This window comes from Puma concolor, chromosome A3, assembly GCF_028749965.1.
Source record: "Puma concolor isolate L17-30 chromosome A3, mPumCon1.1.hap2, whole genome shotgun sequence".
In the NCBI taxonomy this organism is placed as follows: domain Eukaryota; kingdom Metazoa; phylum Chordata; class Mammalia; order Carnivora; family Felidae; genus Puma; species Puma concolor.
In genome coordinates, this window is record NC_141669.1 from 76,059,975 (window position 1) to 76,084,489 (window position 24,515).

The 24,515-nt window shown below is 37.0% G+C and overlaps 1 protein-coding gene and 1 long non-coding RNA gene across 8 annotated transcripts in view; one reads left to right on the forward strand and one right to left on the reverse strand.

Annotated features, from left to right (window-relative positions):
* The window catches only part of SRBD1 (S1 RNA binding domain 1), a 228,453-nt gene that overhangs the window by 131,198 nt on the left and 72,740 nt on the right, over positions 1-24,515 (forward strand). The gene's annotated exons all lie outside the window — the stretch shown is intronic.
* Positions 155-22,546, reverse strand: LOC147582541 (uncharacterized). Of its 2 annotated transcripts, none has more exons than XR_015249240.1 (4): positions 22,471-22,546; positions 22,155-22,262; positions 2,955-3,039; positions 155-1,135 (listed from the first exon to the last, which is right to left on the reverse strand). It is a non-coding gene; the product is annotated as an uncharacterized LOC147582541 (long non-coding RNA). The 2 variants fall into 2 exon arrangements; XR_015249239.1 differs by having other exon boundaries at positions 22,155-22,259; positions 22,471-22,527.

Genomic DNA, 24,515 nt, shown 5'->3' on the forward strand with positions numbered 1-24,515 from the left:
TTACGTTTGTGGATTTTTTTTTTAACCTGTGATGTTAAGGTTCTTTTTATTCCCATTATTGATTCATACGCTAAGCTTATCAAGTATTCCTAGAATCATTTAGTTTCAAGTTACAATGGACCTTAGAGTTCACACTGACAGATCTAAGCATGCTCATTCCCTGCTGCTAACAGGGAGGATGGAAGAAGCTACGGAGAAAGCTTCCAGAACAAAGGATCAGAGTGGCAGCATTGCTGTGGTCATAATCCAAGAATGAGGAAACAGGCCCATTGCCGGAGCTGCCTCTTATAAATAGTAATGACAGGACGTGTTGCACAGGGAAAGATAGCCATTTGAAGTCGAATTGGAAAGTATACTTTAAACTTCTGTTAGTTATTACGTACAGAATTTTTTTATAAGTCTGTAGTGCTTTACTTGTTATCCTTGTGTATCCGATTCTTCTGTTGTGGTTTGCATCTAATGTTTAAATCGACTCAGTATTTTGGACGTGGGAGGGGAAGGGGGTGGAATAGTTAAAAACAAACACAACAGCAACAACAGAAACAAACTCCTTAGTTTGTTGGGATGCACGATCTAGTTATAGGTTGTCAATAAGAAACAGCTGTTTGTTTGTTGACAGCCCGCCTTGCCTCTCCCATAATCAAGCTGTTTCTCATCATATAATTACCAGCTCTTTAGTATTTGAGGCTTGTTGTGGATTTATAGTTGGTTATATAACGTTTGCCAAAACGTCATAGTTTAGATAAAAAATTAGTGACTCCCTTGTAGTTGTTCTACTGAAATATGAATGTGGGCTGTAATAAAAGAAAGATGCCTGAAGAGACTTATGAAATTCATTTCAAACTCAAGGGAATGTAGAGGGTGGTGTGTGTGTATGTGTGTGTGTGTGTGTGTGTGTGTGTGTGTGTGTGTGTGTGTGTGTGTGTGTTTTCTAAGGAGGGAGTGTCACCGTAAGTCTTGCCCATCCATCTCGTAGACTCTATTGCCATTCCGAAAAGCGTTCAGTGTTCTTCTCACGAGTGTAGTTAAGCAGCACAGATGTGGGTGGCAGGATTGATTTCGTTCTGATCTAGAAGGACATGGTTTCGTTCTCCCATCCGTTCTCTTCTTTTTTCTGTCTTTTCAAAATCCTGTTCTGATGTTGAAGCCAGAAATGAAAGGAAATAAAGTCAAGTTTCAGTTCTCTGAGAGTCCAAGGTGATGTTTCAGCCCCCTGGGTAGCTTTACTAGTTGAACCAAAGCTGGATGTGCCTCCTACCCTAAAGAGAACCTATCAAGGACAGTTTTATAAGCAGACCCCTTTTTCAGTCTGGGTTATGCTGAGTGAGGTCCTTTTTGAAATAAGGATAACCTGTGTTTTAGGAAAAGAAGCCAGAAAGGTGACGTTTCCATTGCTCCATTTAGTTTTACTCTTCAAAATAAAGCAAAAACATTTCCTAATCGTGCTTAAGTCACAGCTTCTCTTGGAATGAAAGTTTCTGTCCATAGTCTTCTCATAGTACAGTTACTTCCAAAAAAAATCCCCTTTGAAGACTATAGTTCCACAAATTTTAATTTTCATAGACTCCAAAGTAATGTAACAACTTCTTCCTTTAATAGGTCTAAAATTATAATGGAATTTAGAATATTTTTAGTAATTTTCTCTCTTCGGTCTCAAAGGCAATGTTACATAAATTAATTTTTTCCTGTATAAATATTTATCTTGAAAGATAAAATAATATGGGAATACTAAGTGCTCTTCTTGATAGAAGGTGTGACGAGGAAAAGGGAATACTTCAAAATTTGTAAAAAGTAAAATTTTGAGGGGAAATGTATATTTTGCATGTGTGTAGTTTTTATTTCTATCTTTTTAAGGGTTCATGCTGTATCTTTGATCAGAAGCCCACATCTATTCTTTCCTAAAAGCAAAAGTCCTAGAAATATTTTACTTTCCTTTAAAAGAATATGTCAAAATGCTTACTCTCTCATAGTCCATGCTCCCAAACGTCAGTGGGAATTTGTCTAACAATGATTTCCACCAGGTGGCCAGGGATAGTCAGTACTTAGGATTATTACCAGAATATGAAATGTTCTGATTTCGTGTGTGTTTTTAATACATCATGAGAATGACATTTCATATAGTTACTTGAAACTCATTGGAGTTACTATCAGGGCAAGATTTAATTCTTGATTTTAACACCTGGGCTGTGCCATGAAGTTGGAATCCAAAATTAAAAGATTATGTCTAGCTTAATCGGGACAGGTAGAAATGATGGAGTAAAAAAAATGAATATTTTCCTTTGTACAGCTGTGCATATATTCTTAGGATCCGTTAGTTAGCCAAAATCTGTTGTCTTAGCAGTACTCAGGTGCATAATTCAGTCAAATGAATCACAGATGATCCATTTTAGAAGCACTTTACTATTTGGGTGTTAGGAAGATAATTTAGTTGTAATTTTAAGAAAACCACTTAATGGTATATTGAGTTTTAGCTCCCCCAAATCTATGTGGACAAAAATTATTGTTATAAATAAAAGAAGTGCAAATCCTTTATTCCAACTACCTGTTTTTGGGGGGGGGGGATGAAGGAGATTTAGAGATGTTATAGGATGTAATTACAGTTTTCTATTTTGTTTCTCCATTAGACATTTCTGTTTGGAGAAGTTTTCTTAAAAACTATGCTAAAAATCCATTGTTACAGGGCCATTAAAAAAGCTGTTTTATTATCCAGTGATTAATATCCATGACCTTTATTTTTGGATCAGGTTCATAAATATATACATTTTTCTATGTCAGTCATTGTCTAGAATTTCATTTTTGTTCTGCTTTCCATTACATACCATGAATTATATGAAATTAATTTAATCGCTCCTACAAACAGAAATTAAATGTGCCCTAATCCAGAGTTACGTTGTTTGCTTTTACAACTGTAAGTCATAAGTAATTAATTTTCCTTGGAAAATTAATTCACTTACCATTCCCAGTAGCATCATATGTTGACACAGGGTTATACATAGTTTAATATTTTTCTTCAGCATGCTGGCCTCAACTTTAGAAGACCTTAAATGAAAACAAATTAAAATTGACTCAACTGTATATAATTTGGAGTCATTTAAAATAAGTGTTGTTGTTATTGCTATCATCCAGGTGACTGGAGAATTACATTCAAACTTTACAAAATCTCCATTAGTATATTAACAAGTCTGAAACAATAGTAGTCATTAGTATTTTCTGTTCCTCAATTCTGGGTAAAACAGTTTATACAACAACCACCAGACAGCAGCAGCATGGTGTTTTTCCATCACTTAATTGCTAGGGATGGGAAGCAGGTAGCTTACTTGCTGGACGTTTTACCGCCTAGAATATCAGCCATCATACCTGATTCTTACAGAGCTTATTTTCGGTATCCGACATCAGTCAGTAGACGGATTTTCTTCAAGGTCATCTTAAAACATAGACTATGAAAGATATTTTGTTTTAACCCCCTAAATATTTTTTATTTTAATGACTGCCTTTCTCTGATTCTTTCCTGTTTAATACTTTTTTTCCTTTGCTTTCCATAAAGGCTAATGTGGAAAATGAAATAAGCAAAAGTCTTTCAGTTAAATAAGTTAGGTTTCCCCTAGCTGCTTCTTATATTCTGGGAACTCAGAAAATATGAGCAAACCAAATTTAGCTTTTCTTTTGCATTTGCCAGGAGGTTATTTTGTAAGGTGATTTTTTTTTTCTGGTTCATAGAACTCTATAAAACATATAGTGTTTATTACTTTATTTATATTTATTTAAGTCACTAAGGTGAAACTCTAGTGATGGTGGCAATGTTACAGTTTTAACAAGTGGGGGCTTATTTTATAAAGGTGCCTTTGTGGCCACAGCTTTCAAAAATGCAGGGGGTTAGCAGTGAAATGCTCTTTATGCCTTTTGGAAAGAAAATCTGCTGTTTAATTCCAGTGTAAAAGTACTACTATAATACAAAATCACCACTGTTATTTTTTATTATTTTATTCATTGTTAGTTTTTTTGATCTGTACTCAAGGAGTGAGCTATGTACATTCCAAAGCTGCATGAAGAAGAAAAGTGTTTTACTTGCTACTTCTTTCATAAGGAGGATGACAGAGGAGTCCCCTTCCCTGTGCTTCAAAGGGTTTCTCTGAGTGGCCTTCAGAATTATGATAATGACTTTCTTTTTAATCATCAGACAAAATTAAACCATCGCACGTGTCAAGTCATATACATTTATGCTTATGCTCTGACTCAGACACAGAGTGTTAGGCAGTCAGGTTTTAGGGAAAGCAGTCTTTCAAAAATAATTTATGTAGGCATTTTAGGCAATCATTATTCTAAAAACTTTCTAAGCCGCTCATCATATACCTATAGTGCGATTACCTATAAATATGTATGATAATTCTGAGTGCATTCTCACACAGCTTCAAACAAAAATGCCTTTGCCTTCTTTCAGAAATGAATACAACAGGATTAGTTTATCCTTGTTTTGAGATAGAAAAGTAAACGTGTGCCGGTAGGCATTTGCTGGTATAAATCTGCATTGTATTTTATAATATACTCTCTCAAAATATTACATTTAAATGGGAAGAATTTGTCATGTCCTTTATTGACTTTTATTTTGTATCAAAATGAACACCTTTTAGAGAAACATTTTTCTATTGAGCTAAGAAGTGTAGAGGGTTGTATGTGGGGCGCGTACACAAAAAGGTTGCAAGGGTGTGGAGAAAAGAAGGGCTGAGTTTCAGCGACGTGGTACTTTACTCAAAGCTGGCAAATGCACGTTATGTTAAAATTTATAAGAATTATGGATTCAAGAAACAGTGTTAAGAGAAGCAAAATCTTTCACTTTCCATGATTATTTTGTGGATTCAATTAGAATGGAACTAACAAGACTTTGTGGTAGAAATGAGTGCTGTTTTTAAAAAGTGTATCATATGGAGATAGTACAAAGCTTATAATCCGCTGAATAATAGTTGTGACAGATGTTAAAAACTATTTGTGCTATTTGTGACAAGTCGACAAACAAGTGTGTGTGTGTCAGGAGGATTCTGAGGAACTTTGAGCACATGCTGGCTTGGGTTTGGTCAATAAGATTTTATTTTTAATCTGTAAACAGAGCATAAATAATAGCTCCCTAAAGTATGGTGGAAGTGGGTTTTGCCGATGGCTGATACCTGTTGGAGAGTGACATTGATGTCTTATAACCTGTTAATTGTTCAGTAGAGTCCTTAGCAATGCCACTAGTAGAAAAGCAAACTTGTACTTAATGAGATGTACAACTATTATGTTCTGTTCCACACTGCTCTGTCAGAAGACTAAACTTAAATGAGTTTGTAGTTCTATTCACAAAAGTGATACTTAAAAAAAGGGATGTATAGGAAGGTAAAATGGCAATTTACCACCACCTGAGGTTTACAGAACTTTTGCAGATCCTTCAAACTGAACCATGCTCCCAATCACATCCCATTCAACCTTAATCTTACACATTGACGTGGGATAGGTTGGGTTACATTTTTGCTTTTACTAGAAACTCAAAGAAAATGGTAGTCAAGGCAGAGAGTACTACATGGGAATATCCTGTTTTTATGCTTCTTTTAATTTTATATACAATATTATATTACATCCTTTTGGCTATAGTAAACAGCTTACCTAGATACTGCCCTTTTCTTTTGCAAGCACCATTCATCGTTTTGGATTGTCTTCAGTCTGATATATAAGAACCCTGCTTCAAAAGACTCTGTGTATATATAAGAATGCGGAATAATTTAATGTCCCCTTTTGATGGGTTTAAATAACCTAGAGACTTATGTTAATTGCAGTGGATGGATTTCCTCATTTGTCCTACTAAACCTGCTAATCAGAAGATGAAAGTGGCAGGAGACCCTTTAAGTAATGTCCCGTCTCCAAGTTGTGTCGTGTTTGCATATTAACCCAGAAGATTTTTGTCTGTAACACACACACACACACACACACACACACACACACACACACACACTAGAGGAATCATTTTTGGATTTGATTTTTATTAAATTTGCAGAAACTCCAAGAACTTCTTACCCATAAACATTGCTACTACGTTTATCATTTTTAGAAAGAACACTAGTTAGAAGCTATTTAATTTGTTTTAGTTTTAATATTTACCAAATTTATAGGAATCCTCACAATGTTGTTTTATTTTTTTTCCCTCCATATATATGTAAACAGAATGAAGTTAAAAATAACTGGTGATTCTCCCCTGGAGTGATTAAAAGAAAAGTAATGTATTGTGTTTGCTAATAGCAAACTTGGACTTATTTTTAAGTTATCTTGAAGTTACTATACACTCTATATGATATAACATGGAAATAAGGAAGGAAGATAGAAAGACTATTCTAGCTAATAAGAGAGTTTCATTCTAGAGGAGCCACCAAAGAGTCTATCGTGATTGACAAGTATTCTAGTGGAGTCTTTCTTCTTTCTTTCTCTCTCTTTCTCTCTCTCTCTCTCTCTCTCTCTTTTTTTCCTATAGCAGTGTTGAAGTCAGTCAAAGTATATATACAAAGCTGAGTGAATACCAGTTTCCCCAGTACAGGGGCTATTTTTTCAGGAAGTCTAACTCAAACCAGATGTTTTGCCGAGACCCAGAGTTTGTTGCTGCCAAGCATCTCATCAGAGGTCAGAGTTCTGGGCTCCGGGCCCTGCTAGAATTCTTTCACAAATTGCTATTCGGTGAGGTTTTAATCCTAATGGAAAGAATAATGTGCTTGTAAAATCTACAGTTATTACAAACACAGTATACATATTGTGGACTTCAAATGACTACATATTTCATTCCCATAAACAGGGAACACAGATGAATGCCTTGTGTGATAGCTTTAGACATTCTAACTAAAGTCTAGTATACAATTTATACCGCATTAACCATTTGCATTTGTAATACCCCCATAAAAGTAACTGTTATCTTTGGGTGACAACTGGTAACCAACTCATGCCCCCCTCTCCCACCAACTTTTTTAAGAAGCTCTGCCACTTCATACAGCTGTTCAAATGCAAGAATTAAAAGCATTTGGAACTAAATATTGGGTATTCTCTTAGGAACCTCTATGAATGCTATAGCACTAAATGAAAAGTCCTTAAAGTAGAGCAGAAGATGCTGTTGCGCCAAGGCTTAACTGTCCCGTATTTGGAAACACATATTAAAACTGAATTCATTTACTCACATTAGAATGAAGACTATTTCTCTGTAATGGAGAATGTGATTGGTGTATATAGCTGACCTTGAATTGTGGCTCTTTTGAAAAGATTAAGGGAGATTAGTGAGACTTATTATATCTCTGCTTACTTAATTTTATATACGAATGGTATTAGGTGCTTATTTTGAGTCTTTGCTGTTGTTGATTATAAGCCCAAGAGAAATTCCCAGGTAGATATAGGTGTGTGAAACCATAGAATCACAATTTGGGCTAGAGTTAAGTATGTTAATTAGACCATACCTACTAAAATTAAATCTGCATTTGGGAGAGATGTGTGTCAGTTTTTGTGTCAGCAAAACAGAGAGAGACTAAATTTCTGAAAATGAGGGAAGTTGAACTTAAAAAGACATAAGACAGCAGATTCTCGCATCCCTGAATTATGTCATACCAGTATGAAAACACTTCTTGGTTTAAATAGTTTGTAGCATTTATTTGGGAGTTGGAGTCTAATTTCTAAATGCCACCTGTTTGTTTTCATATTTAAGTGTCAACAATATGGGGTATAATAAGTATATAAACAAGGCTCAAACAGGTTCTCCAAATCTTCCAAATACATAAAATTTGGTTAATCTTGGGAGCCCAGAAAATTGTAATAGAACCTTATGTATGGTATAGGTAGTACTTTTTAAACTACAGTTTTGACTTTCCCTACCATTTCTACAAAAGAAAATCAGTGTTAATATCCTCTCTCCTGCACAGACAACTGCATTGGTGTTCAGAGGAGTCATCATTTCTATGAACATTAAATTCTCCTATTAGCTGTCATTGAGTGAAAAAAAAATAATTTGTGGAAGTGTGTGATGTAAAAAGAAAATGTTTGTAGGGCATTTGTGTTGCATCACTCTCTTTCCATTGTGCAACAGTTTTTAAAAGCTATTTCCTGGTCAATCTGTATGCTGCTTTATGCCTCTGAAAATCTAGTGTGCTGACAGGTCTTCTACAGAGTCTTACTTTCTGACGTGCATGTTCCTGAGTAAGTACTAGCTCCTTTCCACATACAGTACATCATATTTGCTACCCTTATGTAGTTTCACCTTATTTTAGCATTGCTTAGAAGGGATTTTTTTCTTGGAAGAAAGGTGCGAGATCTCATGGTATTTTTACTGTCTTTGACATTCTGAAAAGTGAAATTATGTTTTTTAAAATTTGATTATAAACTATAATTGGTGACCTCCCCCACACTCATAAAGACAGGTGATACCATTATCAATTTCTGTAAAGCAGTTGAAAGTAAATGTCAAAACTTGAGGCTACATTTCATTCTGTATTGTATAATCATTCAAGTGCAATTAAAAGAATAGTCTGAGACTGTGATCAGTTAATGAGAAACAAACAATTTCATATTAATGAGTTCCCATTTGCCAATAATTCTGTCATTTGTAACTTGAATCAGTCATCACCCCTGCAAATAGCCCTTTCAAGACATTATTTGCAATTTTGCCCTCTGTTTTCTGTCCTTGATGTTGTGAAAATGGCCGTCTACTGTTACAGGAATGAAAAGAGATCCCGTTCAAACATCTTTTGTGTTTCCACTTTCAGTGAAAAATGTTTTTCAAACCTGCAGCTGGTTATTTCTGCAGGAGTTCCCACTTATGCTCAGATTTGATTGACATTTTGAAATGGCAGCTTTTCATGAAAAGCTGTTAACTTGTAGAATTCAGTTATGGTACTAAGACAGACTGACTTTGTTCTGTGGCTGGGACCTGTCCAAACTAAATAGAACCCTGCATCTGAATTTAATAGTGCTACTCAGCCAAGATAGGGCAGTTTTGCCTTTTTTTTTTTTTTTCCTCCAAAACTCTGATGCTTCTTATGTGTTCTAAAACTAACTTGATGGATATTCATCCCAACATCTTTCTGTTCTATAATTGCTTTAATTGACATATATAGTCATTCTCTTACTTCCCCCCTTGAACATCTAATGAACAAGGACTGTGCTTTATTTTAAGATAACGATGCTGAGAGGAACTTATTTCACAATTAATGTTATAAAGCACAAAAAAATTAGGAATATTATAATTGTTTTCTTCCAGCATAGAGGATCTAAAATGTTTGGAAACATGTTCCTACCAGGACTTACAGATTCAATCGTTCTGTGAAAATATTTTGAAAGCCATTTTGCATATGATACTAATCAAATATAGTTTATTAATATTATTTATTCATTTACTCAATAAATAATTGTACCCTCAATTTCAAAGCAAATGTGCTATAAACCATGGGAGTCACAAAGAACGTGATCCCTACCCTTAAGGAACTTTGAATTCAGTATCTTCATATTAAACTTAACTGATAATTAGTGCTTCCACATGTACCAATTTATAACATCTAGTGATAATGACGTTTAATTTTTCAAATGCCTCGCTGTTCTTGTACTTGATTTCCATATATAATAGTCTCATGAGATGAGTAAGAAAATTTAGTATCCTAGTCCTTTGTGTTGTTTTGTTTTGTTTTGTTTTGTTTTGTTTTGTTTTGTTTTGTTTTGTTTTGTTGTTGGCGTTTAGGTGTGTGTATGGTCCCATGCTATCCTGTTAGGAAATGTAAAACTCTGGTTTCACTTCCAGATTTTGGGGCACTATTTGTTTTGTTATATGGGGGTCTTAAACCTGACCATGATACCTGGTTTCACCTGTCCTAGAGAACTGAGACCGTTAATTGCTAAAGACCCTGATCACTTTTATGAAGTGATCAGCTTTACCCCTCCAAGTTTCATTGAGATAGGTGACTCAGGTATGATTATACAGTTTGTATTAACTGTAGCTGGTGAATTGCTACTGCTTTACTCTTAGGTAGATAGACTTTAGGTTCCATAGCACATCCCGGCGGGAGCTAGAGCTCTACAGTAGGCTCTGTGACAATGTTGATGTAAGTAAGATGCGGTGTTTTAATTTTTATTCCTATACTTCTGAAACAAAAAGAAATTCAGGGTTGATGTTGGTTGAAAATATTGCTAGAATGATAATTTTAATGTTTCCCTGGACTTTAATTTCTTTTGATGATGTGTAAGGAGTAGTTTCAGAATCTTAATTTAACATATGTGTTAGACATACCATAGATTCATAGTTGGCAAACAGATAGCCAAAAGGCATTCCTTAAATCTTTCTGTGGGATTAGTTACTGATGTAACTATTTCAGTTTCAGATGGACGATATCTATCAAGGGACTTTAAAATGTCCTTTTTCGGGGCGCCTGGGTGGCGCAGTCGGTTGAGCGTCCGACTTCAGCCAGGTCACGATCTCGCGGTCCGTGAGTTCGAGCCCCGCGTCAGGCTCTGGGCTGATGGCTCAGAGCCTGGAGCCTGTTTCCGATTCTGTGTCTCCCTCTCTCTCTGCTCCTCCCCTGTTCATGCTCTGTCTCTCTCTGTCCCAAAAATAAATAAACGTTGAAAAAAAAAAATTAATAAATAAATAAATAAATAAATAAATAAAATGTCCTTTTTCATTTTGACCAATTCTTGGGGGGGGGTGCGATTATGTCCTAAAGAAGTAAGTTAACTTTTCAATTTTATGCATAAACATATTCTTACAGTATTACCTATAATTAAATACTGAGAAAGCAAAGGAAAATGTTCGATTTTTAAAAAGACTTTGGATTATTAAAGTGTGTCCATATAACTGAATAAGCTACAATTATTTAATGTTAAGTTTCCAAAGAATCTTAAATCAAACGTCCAAATATTCAGTCAAAAACTTGGGTTTGTATTTGTATTACAAGAAGAAAAATATGGCTATGAAAAGTTGAAGGAAAAAGGAAAATCCCTAAACATTAAGATCAGTTGCTCCCCAGTGATAAGATTGTATGTGTCATTTTCTTCTCCTTTGTGCACCTGCACACTTTCCTAATTTGCTGTAATTAAAACATGTAACTCTTATTCTGTGGGGAAAAAAAAAGATTTATTAAAATGAGAAACCTAGAAAAAAATCATAGCAACACATTGGAATCTTAGAATCCTGTTTTCTGGTATCTTTCTAAGGGGCAGCTTGAGAGCTTAAATAATGGTTTTAGTTCAGGCAGTGAAAACCAGTTACCTATAGGCCATATTCCACCAGCAGAGGATTTCATTTAGCTTGCACTGGTATTTTAAAATAATTTTTAAGTTTGATTGGAAAGGACACACCACCAGTGAACCACCAGCCCTTACCCATCTCCGTCATATTCCTGGCCTGATTTGTGTAACCTCCCAGGCCTCTGAGATGCATATATTGTATTTGTATAGGGTCTGTGCCTAATGCTGAATACTTCTCTCAATAGTAGAATGATCCATTCCAGTTTTGGGGTTTTGTTTTGCCTGCCCAACAGATGAGAATGGTGGTGGTGGTGGTGGTGGTGGTGATGTTGATCATAGCAGTTAGCATTTGTTGAGCCCTTATTCTGTGCCAGGCTTATAATAAAACTTAGATTAACCATGTAATCTAATCTTCACCATATTGTTAGGCCAGGCACTATCTCTTCTTCCATTTTATCGAGGAAACAACTGAAGCTCACAAGGTTAAAAATCTGTTAATAGTAGAGCCAAGATTTGAAGCTAAGTCTACTTTGATTCAAAGTCTGTGTTCTTAACAGTTAAGTTGTATGCATAATTAATATAATTGAGCATTGCTGGGCATCTGTAACCATGCTGCTTATGTTATTGAAGAGAGGACTTGGTTACAGTTGCCATTCTTGTTTATGCATGTCACAAATGAAAGGAGAAAAGGGTTTTGGTAGTATTCTTTATACTTCTGTTAAACAATAAACTATGTTACTTCATTTTTAGTTTATAACTGTACACTGTATGTTAAGATATAGAGAGGAAATACTGGCGTTTACAATGAAAACTTGGTATAAATGTCATTTTCTTGGGGGCGCCTGGGTGGCGCAGTCGGTTAAGCGTCCGACTTCAGCCAGGTCACGATCTCGCGGTCCGTGAGTTCGAGCCCCGCGTCAGGCTCTGGGCTGATGGCTCAGCCTGGTGCCTGTTTCCGATTCTGTGTCTCCCTCTCTCTCTGCCCCTCCCCCGTTCATGCTCTGTCTCTCTCTGTCCCAAAAATAAATAAATGTTGAAAAAAAAAATTTTTTTTAAATGTCATTTTCTGTACTAAATAATTGAATACCTGTTTCTTAATATAAAATTATGTTGATTTCAAATATGCAATTCTTATATGTTCAGTCCCTGTTACATAGCATATTCTGGAACATTACATACCCATGTCGTAAGTATCTAACTAAAAACAAAGCTCTCTGGTAAATACTTTGGTACATAGCTTTCATACTTCTATACACCTAATGCCTATTATTTCACATATATGCTTTGTTTTACCATTTGGTTTTCTTTTGACGAAAGAGACCAATTTGGGGATTCTGTGTAGAGGGAGAAAATTGGTTTATATAGAACAAAATAATGCTTTCCAAAGTTTTTAATAATCTCATGAGGGTTAAGTCACGTGACTCTGATCTCTGAATCCCGTTTAGGAACTGTGACATGCCATTTTCAAATTATTTACAAGTGATGGGAAAAGGAAAAAAAGAAGTGACCTCTGCTTTAAACTCTCCTTCATTCAGCAAACACAAAGCATTTATTACACTAGTAGTACATGGAAGGTTTGAAAAGAGGAAAAAGCAGTAAGTAAAACCCTACCATTGATAGATAACTGTTTGGAGGTGTGTAAGAGGTAAATGCTTTGACTTTGTGCATGTCAAAAAGGCATTTGACTCTCACACATGAATAATAGTTTCCCTGGGTGCAGAATTTTAGGTTGAAAATAATTTTTCCTCCAAGATTTTGTTGCTTCCATTCTATCACTTTCTATCATGCAGTGGTATTGGTGGTGATCCGATTCTCATTCCTTTGAGGGGGACCTGTTTTTCACATCTCTGGAAGTTTTGTTGTTGTTGTTGTTGTTGTTTTTCCATTTTCCTTTATATGCCTAGGTGCTTGTCTCTTTTCATTCCTTGGGCTAGACACTTGTATCTTTTATAATCTGAAGATGTCATTTGGCTCTGTTAAAATACCTTGTGCTGTGCATTTGATTTATTGTCCTGTGTTTTCTCTAACTTTGCTAAGGTAGATAAGGACCATCTTAGGTGGAATCTGTCTCTCTTTTCTGAATTTTCAGCCTTTGATTTTTGTCATTGTTGTGCTGGGCCAGCCCTCAACTTTACCTTCTAATCATTTTATTTTGAATATATCATTTTGGTAATCTTTTTTTTTAATATGAAATTTATTGTCAGATTGGTTTCCATACAACACCCAGTGCTCATCCCAACAGGTGCCCTCCTCAATCTTAACTTTAATTTCTAAAAAATGATCTCTTGATCTGTAATTCCTTTCTTATGGTATTATTTCTTATTTGTTTTTATTTTTGGCTACAACATTTTCTTTTATTTTCCTAAGAATGCAAACCAGAGGGATTTCCTCCTCTATCTCTGTTTCTCCTGCTTTTTTTGTTTGTTTTGTTTTATCTTGATATTCCTTGGAATGGAGACTTTTTCAGTTTTTAAGAGAGCCGTGGTGATCTCTTCCTATTTAAGAATATGGCCATATGAGGCCAGATGGAGCTTTGCTATATGCAAGTAGTTTGCTTTATTGTGCTCTCTTGAGGAGAGGTGTCTATTCTTTAACTGGGCAATGTCTACATGCCACGTTTCAGAAGACTTTTTCCCTGGGGCCTTTTTAATTTCCTTAGTGAAGAATCCTACATTTTTTTTTCCTCTTTGGTGAGGGAAGGTAAAATAAATATTTGGCTGTATAGGTGGAATAAATGTTTTGGATGCTGCTTGTGGTGAATTTGGAGGTATACTGGGTTGACTAATGTGCCCCCCAAATTCATAGCTACCCAAATCCTCAGAACATGGTCTTACTTGGAAATAGGGTCTTTATAGATATAATTAAAATAAAGCCATACTGGATTAGGGCTCACCCTAATCCAATGACTGGTGTCTGTATGAGAAAACACACACAGAGAGAAAAGAACACTATGAGAAGATGAGATAGGGATTGGAGTGAATATAAGTGGAAGCCAAGGAATACCAAGGACTGCCAACAGTACCAAAAGCTAGGAGAGTGCAGTGGAGTGGGTTCTCGCTCAGAGATGGTGGACTTCTAGGCTCCACAGCTGTGAGAGAGTACATTTCTGTTGTTTTAAGCTACCTAGTGTAAGGCAATTTGTCGCGACAGCCCTAGGAAACTAAAACGGGGTGCAGCAAGCAGTCTTAACGATCTGACCAGCACGCTCACCAGACCTTTTGAGCAGCGTCTGTTGCCTTCCGGCTTTCTGCATCTGGGCACTGTACAGAAAAATTGCAAACGGCCAGACCTCAGACTTGAGAACTCAGACAAGAGTAAAGGATTTCCAATCCTTAGGTCTGTGAGATTTTAGCTTTAAAGGTGAGGGAAGGATTCGCCTCTCCCCTGGTGTGAGTAAGGGCTAGAAAGACTCAGTCGTGGCAGGGTGTGCCACAGTTTTTTGTCTACACTCCTGTTCTTCTCTCTCAGCATGTGTAGTTGGGAGACCACCAGCCCATCCCTGGCATGGTAGAAAGGACTGTGGTCTCGGGACTTGCGGTTCCAACATTAGGAGCACTTATGAAGTAGTGACCTGATTCCCCACCTCAGATTTCTATCAGGATTGATTGTCTTACGCACCGGGCTCCTTTTTCCATGGTGTGCTGTCCTGAACCATCTCCTTCTTATGTGAAATCAGCCTGCCGAGAGTCCTGGCACGTTAATTTTTACCTCTCACAGAAGGCAACTGTTTGAATGCCCCAGGTCTTATTCCGGTATGGTCTCTGGCGTATCCCAGGCCAGAGCTTCTCCAGAGGTTCCGCCTGGTTCATGAGCGCCTTCCTCATCTGTGTCCTCTGCGTGATGTACCAGCCTGCAGCCTCTTCCTTCTGACTTTCCTTCCTCAAGACACCTAGACTAAGGCCTTGAGGAACACATGTTCCTAGCCACTGGACTTTCTCTAGTACCAGGTACCATGGAGGTTTAGGCAGGGGGGAAAGTCCCGGCCTTTTTTTCTTTTTAAATTATCTTTCTAGGGGCGCCTGGGTGGCGCAGTCGGTTAAGCGTCCGACTTCAGCCAGGTCACGATCTCACGGTCCGTGAGTTCGAGCCCCGCGTCGGGCTCTGGGCTGATGGCTCGGAGCCTGGAGCCTGTTTCCAATTCTGTGTCTCCCTCTCTCTCTGCCCCTCCCCCGTTCGTGCTCTGTCTCTGTCTGTCCCATAAATAAATAAAAACGTTGAAAAAAAAAATTTAACAAATAAATTATCTTTCTATTTTGGTTACACTTTCTAGGGAAGATTTGTAGAACTCAAGCCTTTAAATTCAATTCCTGTTAAGATGGATAGTTTCCCAGGTGAGCTATCAATGGTTGAAAAGTATATCTGATTTTTAGAACTAGCCATTATTAAAACAAGTATGGCATGGTTTCAAGTCACTGACGACATGTGGTTTTCTATGCTGTCTATGCATTGCTTTCTGTAACGAGTTTCTCACTTTGTTCCATGCCTTGACTAGCACTACTTCCTTTTCTACCAATTCTTTACTTCTGGGAAGGTATTGCTTCTGTAGATTTCACACTGTAGAGTGAAATTCACCTTATGGTGACCCCTAACCTATGTAGTAAATCCTCTGAAATTAATTTTGGTTCTTTCTGATCTGTGCCCCCATATGACTCCCCCCAAGGTTTCATTATTAGATTTTGACAGCCTTTTAAATTTGTAAGTGCCACAAATTTGTCACTAGAGATGAATGGGTAAAAAGAAAATTCCTTGCAGTGGAGGATATGGGTAAAATATTTCAAGCGACAGATCTGCATCAATAATGTTAATGTTTATAGGGTGATGAAAACCATATAAGTCTTAAGCCAGAATCTTGTTTCAGCTGAGTCCCAGAAATTTTGACCACAGAAGCCAAGGCACATTCCATTTATTCCAACAAATGTTTTTTTCAAGTCCTTTCCAACTGTCTGAAAGACAATTGTCACTCTTGAATGCCTGAAACATTAATTTTTTTCTGCCATATTAGTGAAAAGCAATGGAAACATTGTCTACTATTCCCAAGGTGACTTTTGTCTTGCCTTGAGTTCTAAAATGGAAAGCAAATTTGACAATGTTATTTTGCCCTCTATTTTTCATGTTCATTCTCTGGCGAGGTTTTTAAGAAATTTTGCCTCATTCTTTTTAACTGACTTCTGGCCTTGTTTCATGCCAGAAGATTGCCTTTACTGAGCACTGAGCAGCCACAGTCACAGATTTTCCTTGTTATTGATACCAATAGCGTTCGCTCAGGGGTTTCTAATTTTGGTGAAAAAGAGTATTAATATTTGGGGGACGAAGAAGTACATTCAGAAGACATCTAGAAAAAAACATAATTGAAACTATCATGAATATGATGCCAATGAGCATATATGTGTATGTATATGTATTTTTTTAAAGAGAAGGATAGATAATATTAAACCATTATAGTATGGTCTTTTGTTTATCTGCATAGTGATTATCATATTTTCTTAAAAAACATTAACGAAAAATGATTTATTAAAAAGTCAGCTATTATAAAGTTTTCAAGGGAAATTAAAAGTAGTGCTTAGGAAGAAGAAGAAAGAAAAAGGAGAGAAAAATACCAAGATTAAAAATTAAAAATTACTACCACCACCCCCCTCCCCCTCTCCAAGCCTGCATAGAAGCTTTCCTTGACTATGGGTATTTTTTACCAAAGTCATCTGGAGGTGATACCCTAACAATATAGCAAGCATGTTCATTTTTCAATGGAAATTTCATATTACAGAAAGCATTATTATATTACAAGTTGTTATGAAGACAGGTTTCTTGAAGTGGGCCCTTATATTACGTTGTCCTAAGTAAGTTATAATAAAATAGCTAATTAGTATTTATGAAATACTTAGTAGGGATGGAATGAGATTGTTTTCTCCCTTTTGCAGTGGATGAGAGAGTAAGGTAGCAATATGTTACTTAACTTGTTTAGTGTTTCTCACTGTCTTTAATTTTCATTTATTTCCATAGGTTAAGATATATAGCATAGGCTATACAGTCGAATTTCCTGAGTTCAAATTTTGGCTTCACCATTTATTAGCCTAGTGAACCTGGGCAAGTTATCAAATTTGTCTTCATTGTCATCTTTATCATCATCATCACCATCATCATCATCCCTAGTGTAGAACTGTAGTGTGTTAGCACTGGAAGGTATTTAAGAAACTATCAAATCCAACCCCCTTGTTTTCTAAAGAAACCTAGGCAAGAAAATCAAGTGACTTAATTTTTCACTAACTAGAAGAGTAATCTTTTAACTTTTATGTCCTTTCTATTGCAAAAGTTTTCAGATTTGATTTTGTAGTCTAGTAAAATAACTTAAAAAAAAAAAAAAAAAAAAAAAAAAAAGAAATGTGGTCCTGGTAGCCAGTCTCCAAAATGGTTTAAAGTAATCCCTACCTTGTGGTATTAACACTCTGATATAGTCCCTTCCCACATTGTACTGGTCTTTGTGACCAGTAGACAATGACAGAAGTAATGGCATATCCCTTCTGAGATTAAGTTACAAAAGTCATTGTGGTTCTGTCTTGGATGCTTTCATTCTCTTGGATCACTCACTGGAGGGAAGCCAACTTCCGTGTCGTGAGCAGCCCTAGGAGAGACCTATATGGAGAGGACCTGAGGCCTGTGGCCAACAGCATTTGAGGAGCTCAGGCCATCAGCCAACCATGATGCGAGTGAGCCATCTTGGAAAAAGATCTTTCAACCCACTCAGATCTTCAGATGATTTCAGCCCCAGCTGACAATTTGACTGCAGCCTCATGAGAGCTAGAACCATCCAGCTAACCTGCTCCTGGATTCCTGACCCATAGAAACTGAGATAATAAATGTTTGTTGTTTATAAGCTGCTGGATTTTGGGGTATTTTGTTACACAGCAGTAGATAACTAATATAGTAGGGTTAGGGAGAGTGATATATTTCTGGGATTTTTTACCCCCCACATAACAGGGAAAAATTAAAGGACTGTTTTAGTACCAAAATAGCAGGAGTGTCTTAATTATATAGTACAGGACAGTTCTTTAAATTGAATAAATTCATCTCATCGAAAAACTTTGACATTGTTCTTTTTCTCATTTTGCAATTGACCACTAAAAAGTTTGTCATGAACTGACATTTGGGAACCATTGTACTTCATCATACTGTATTGCAGTTAGTAATTTTTTTTAAAAACGTTTATTCATTTTGGAGAGAGAGAGAACACAGGCAGGGGAGAGGCAGAGATGGGGAGAGAGGATCCAAAGCAGGCTCTGCACTGACAGCAGTGAGCCTGATGTGGGGCTCACGAACCGGGAGATTGTGACCTGAGCTGAAGTCAGATGCTCAACTGACTGAGCCACCCAGGTTCCCTGCAGTTAGTAATTTTTGACTTTGCCTACTTTTGTGTCCTCAGATGTTTGGTGAATAAAGGAAAATTTGTTGTCTTTTGAAATGTGGCTATAGAAAAACCAAACTGAGGAAACTTGGGTCGTATTCCTTGTTCATGGTAGAAGGTATAAGAGCACATGAACACGGTCCTAACTTCAATCACTGTAGCCAATATCTGTGTACAGATGTTCTCATCTGTGAATTGAAAGGTTATACTATGACCTCCTGTAAGACTTTCCAGTCCTATAAGTTTTGAGAAGTTATTGTAATAGAAGGCCTTCTATTGGAATATAGTCTAATATGGGAATTTACTTAACTTAGGAGAAACGGGAGCATAGGTCCTGAAGACCTTTGGACATCATTCTTTTCTCTTGTACTATTTGCCAAAAAAAGGGAGGTAGCCATGAAATAATTTGCTTTTTACATTTTAAAAAATGTAATTGTTTAGAACTTATCAGGACTGATAGTTACCCAAAAGGAGAAAGAAGGAAAACCACCAATAGAAGGGACATAACTCCTTTTCTTCTGACTCTGACATGAACATAGTTATGTCCTAACCTCCATACTTACTGTTCTGCTGTGAAGGAACCAACCATAAATGAAAATGTCCTGGGGCACCTGCGTGGTTCAGTTGGTTAAGTGCCTGACTTTGACTTAGGTCATGATCTCATGGTTCCTGAGTTCGAGCCCTGCATTGGGCTCTCTGCTGTCAGTACAGAGCCAGCTTTGGATCCTCTGCACCTATCTCTCTCTCTCTCTCTGCCCCTCTCCCACTGGTTTGTGTTTGTGCTCTCTCTCTCTCTCTCAAAGTAAATAAAAACAAACAAAAACCCATAAATGGAAATGTCCCAAAGCAGTCAAGTTTCCCTTGAGAAAAAGAAAAAGTATCTGTCATTCATAGCTGAGCTGGTTAGGTGGCAAATCATAATTATTTTCAGTGTGTCAAATAAAATGCCGTAATTGATTTTTCTTATTGACAGAAGGATAGAAAAATTAGAGGGAAAGGGAACAGGAGAAAGTAAATTATAGTTTTATAAGAGAAAAGACTAGTACCCTGTCAAAACAAGGACTGTACTTTCTTCACAAATCTCCTTTTTTTTTCTTTTCTTTTCTTTTTTCTTTTTTTGATCATTACATAGACACTGTCACCATTTACATCAGATTTGTAATAAGAACAATGTGATACAGAATTTTAAAAGCATACCTATTTTGTCAGAATATTTTTAGTCATGGTAAGCCTTATGAATGAATAGAAAATATTACCTTGTAAACAAAAAGTGTGTTCCTGGTTGTTACAAAACTTTCCCATAAAAAAAAAAAAAATAGGTAAAGTCAGTGGGTTTTCTTTGCAACCCAAGCAAGAGAGCTGGAATTAGCATCGCTAGATCAAATGATACCACTTCACTTCTAAGAAACAGAGAAGGGCATTGTGTTCAAAAGCTTGGGCTCCAGCAATAGACCCATTGCATTCAGCTACACCCTGACAGTGTGACCTTGGGCAACTTGCTTAACTGCTCTGTGCCTCTTTACTCTTAGGCAAAATGGAGCTAATTATACAACAATAATAACAACCACAGGGGTGTGAAGATGAATTAAGTTAGCAGTATAAAATTCCAGACATTTATTAGCACCCAATATAAATATTTTCTGGTGTTATCACTAAAAAAATGGATTTTCTTGTACAAGGAACTTGAAGAACTTTGACAGCTTAGTATATAGCTTCTCCGCAGCCCTTTGTATTTTGCCCCTTCATGGTGGTAACACCCGAACCAAATTATGAATTCTCACTTGACAATTCAGTCCTGTCATGATCATTTACTTATGGAATATCTATCATTAAAGGTTAAGTGTCTCATCCAATGAAAATTACTAGGTGTTCATAAAAAAGATTCTGGAGGGAACACTCAGTATAAACCAGTAGTAGTTTTTAGATGAATTTCAGAATTATTTGCAAATAGCAATGGCAAAAGAATTGTATTCAGTTTTTCATTTTTATAGCTGCTTACAGTGCACACTTCCACCTCTGTCCCTTGTTGCTGCTCAAGCCTTTCCCTACACTTTGCCTCCCTCCCCAGGTTTTAGATGTTTATTATGTTCATACCTGGAGTGCTTCCACATACATCTCTCCCTTGAGCTCCAGATCCCATATATTTAGCTGCCAACCTGACTTTTCAGTTTGGAAGTCTAATAAATAGACTTGTCTAGAAAAGAACTCTTGGCCTCTGTCTGCTAACTCTCCCTACCTTCCCCAGATTTAAGATGGAAACCATTAAGTGAATCTCTGCCATCTTTCCCTATTTTCGATTAATGACATCACCATCCACCCAGTTAGTAGAGCCACAAACCTATCCTCATTAAAAATTTATTTTTATTAAAATCCTTGATCCTTTCTTTTGCTTCATCATCTCCCAAAATTGACTGCTTCTCCTTTTTTCCACTCCAACCTCCTGACTCTAGACCACAGTCTAGGTATACTGAAAAAGCCTCTTACCAGGACTCCCTGTTTCCACTTCTGTCTGTTTTCAGTCCATTTTATACAGCATGCTTTTTTGCAAATGTGTGTTAGATCCTGTCTCTGTCCCCACTGTAAAAAGAATAAAATTCAGACTCCTTGCCATGGGACCTGTCAGACCCTTGTCTGCTTTATCTCTGACCACTTTTCCTTTTGCCCATTATGTCCTAGCCACACTGCCTCCTTTCAGTTTTGTGAACATTTAGCACATTCCCTTCTTGGGGTTTTTTGCGTTTGTTTTTTCAGCCTAGAATGTTCTTTCTCTGGCTCTTTGCATGGCTGGCCCCTTCTCATTCTTTAAGTGTCCGTTTTACTGTATTTCTTCAAAGAGTCAATCCCCAATCATTCACGTAGCTACCTCCATTCTCTGTGACTATCATGTTACCCTATTTCCCTTATAGCATTTATCACTTTATAATTATAATTTTTATTTGTTTACTTAAGTTTTCATCCTGTTTGCTGCTGTAATCTTATTAATTAGAACAAGGCCAAATACAAAGCAGACACTCAAATAATTTATAACACTCATTGAATGAATAAATGAATAGGTTTTTATAAGCATTAGAACGTTTGTTTTTTATTTGCTTGCTTTTGAGTCCATTCAAGGCACTTCTAAGCTTCACTTTCAAGCTCATTCATGTTGTTGGCAGAATTCATTTCCCAGTTGTATGATTGAGGGCTTCAGCTTTTTGCTGGCTGCTGGCTAGAGACCACTTTCAGGTTCTAGAGGCCACCCACAGTTCCTTGCCACATAGGGTCCTTCAATATGACTGCTTACTTCGTCAAGAAATTAGGAAAATCACGTTTCCCCTGTTAGGTAACTTGATCACAAGAGTGACATCCTGTCACCTCTGTCATATTCCACTGCTTGGAAGCTCACACTCAAGGTGAGGGGATTATACAAGGAGTGATCACCAGGAGGTGAATCTCTCTGGAGGGTCTCCTTGGGGTCTGTCTGCCACAGTAATTAATGATAAAGTTAAGTGCGACCTGGATCAATGTGACTTTTAAAAAGAGTGAAACTTACTACTTCTTCCAGTTGGAATGACGGAATTGTGTTGCCTTTTGAAATTTTCTGTTCAAAATAGTAGGTGTTATTTATAAACCATCTCTTATGAACCAAGAGACACCCCTGCTTCAAAGGGAAAGAAAGAAGTTTTGTTAGAATATTATAAAAGGGAAGGGACATAAAGAAGAAAAGCTTTCATATAAAATGGAAGTAAATTTCTAATTCACTTTAAAAGTCAAATTTATTTAAAATTGTCAGTTCTGAGATGTACTCCATCAGAGTATTCCTCTTAGTGGTTTGAGAAATGAATACCATGAATTATTTGTGCTCTTACCTGCTTGTGTAGCTGATCCTATAAGGACCAGTGTTTAGTTCTTATATCCTAGAATTCTTTCCTTAGTAACATCTGTATCCCTCTTCTAAATTCTGGAATTCTCCAATTTGTATTTTCTTTAACTCTATGACCTAACCCTTGTCCATGGCCCAGTTATTCTGTGGATCAAATGGGCTTGATTCTGCCCAATTCTGCAGTGACCCACAGAGATATCTTGGGAAAATACTACATTGAGTCTTAACGAAAAAATTGTGTGTAAATATAACATATTTTCATATCAAAAGTATTTTGTCCCCAGGGTGCCTGGGTGGCTCCGTCAGTTAAGCGTCTGACTTCGGCTCAGGTCACGATTTCACAGTTCATGAGTTCAAGCCCCGCATTGGGCCCTGTGCTGACAGCACAGAGCCTGGAGCCTGCTTCGAATTCTGTGTCTCCCTCTCTCTCTGCTCCTCCCCTGCTCACACTCTGTCCCCCCCCCCTCTAAAATATAAATAAACATAAAAAAAAGTTATTTTGTCTCCAAACCTATTAGCGATATCAAGGTTATGTACTTGTATCAAAGTTTGCTCTTTGACCTTCCTTTCTGGTAAAGGTGCCTAAGTCCATTTTTATTCATCCTGGTGATGAGATCGTCCATGGTAAATGGAGTCCTATGAATGAGTCTCAGAAATCTTGACCTGGGAGCTGGCAAGTCAGGACTTTGTAAAGATTTTTTTACATTCTAGGTCAAATCTCTTAGCTTCCTTGGTCTTCTTTTATTGTGTGACAGGATGCTGTACTTTAGCTTATGTTCAAAATGGCAGAAGCGTAAGTTTAATTCAGTTGCCAGGAGAAGAAAGACTTAAGCTTTTCTAATTAATTACTAATTAATTAAGCCTCAGAGATTAGTCTATGAGTTAACAAGAACTGTTTTTGACCTAGAAACATACCAGAAACTGTTCGCCAGAGGATTTGGTGGCTTGGAATGAGAGACCCTGTGACCATGGTTAGCCTTAACATGCCATGTTAGGACATCTCAGATTTCATTTTCGGATTTCACCTGAGCGTGCTGTTGATTGGTGCTTGCTAGGCACCAATGCCCTTGTAAACAATCTCTAGTCACTGGCATCTCCTTTTATTTTAAGGCAACTCTTTTTCTTAAACCAAATTCCCAGCTTCATCAAGAAGACTCCAAAAGCAAAACTGCCAGAAACTGGCTCTTGATTGTTCCTTCCTTTATGCCTTTAAGTTGTAATTTATTGAGTCTCCACCATGTGCTAAGGAGCATAGTGTTAGGAAGTAGGAATACAGAGGAAAGTCTAACTGGCTAGCAAACACACAAAGAGATCCTCAACTAAACCAGTGCTCGAGGAAATGCAAACTAAAACAGTAGTAGGATTGAGCATCTATTGTGTGCCAGGATATAGAAGTGAATGAAATATAAATATAAATTTATATATTTTAAACACACAAACACACACACACACAACAAACCCGTGTGTAGTAGATGATAAGTACTCTAGATAAAAATAAAAAAGAACCTGGGGATAAAAGTGATGTAGAGGATGGAGTTTGGGAACCCTGTCTTCACTCCCACTACAGAAAGCTAGGTGCGGAATAATTGTTTCAGATTCTGTGGAGCTCCTAGGCTCTAAGCCACAGTAATACAGAGGCAGGGGACAGAGGCAAACAAAAGGGAACCTTGCCTTACTATATTAATGCTTCACCTGTGGAAGTACATGAATATGGATTCTGTGCTGGTGTTGTCAGCCTCAGGTGTAATTGGGAAAAATGTACTGTCCACAGTTTTAATGGACCGGAAGATGTTTCATATATGGCTGTATGTGTGGCCACATATGAGTATATGTATGTGAATTTGGGGAGACAAAATGTATCCTTAATGCTTATTGCTGGAAATATGGACAGGGAACCTAGTTTTTACAATTTGGGGAGGAAACAACATTTTTTATTACTTTACATTATATCCTCCTTTTATCCCTACCCCCTGTCCCCACCTAACAATTTAAATAGTAGACTGTCAAAATTTCTATGCAAAAGGATCTCTT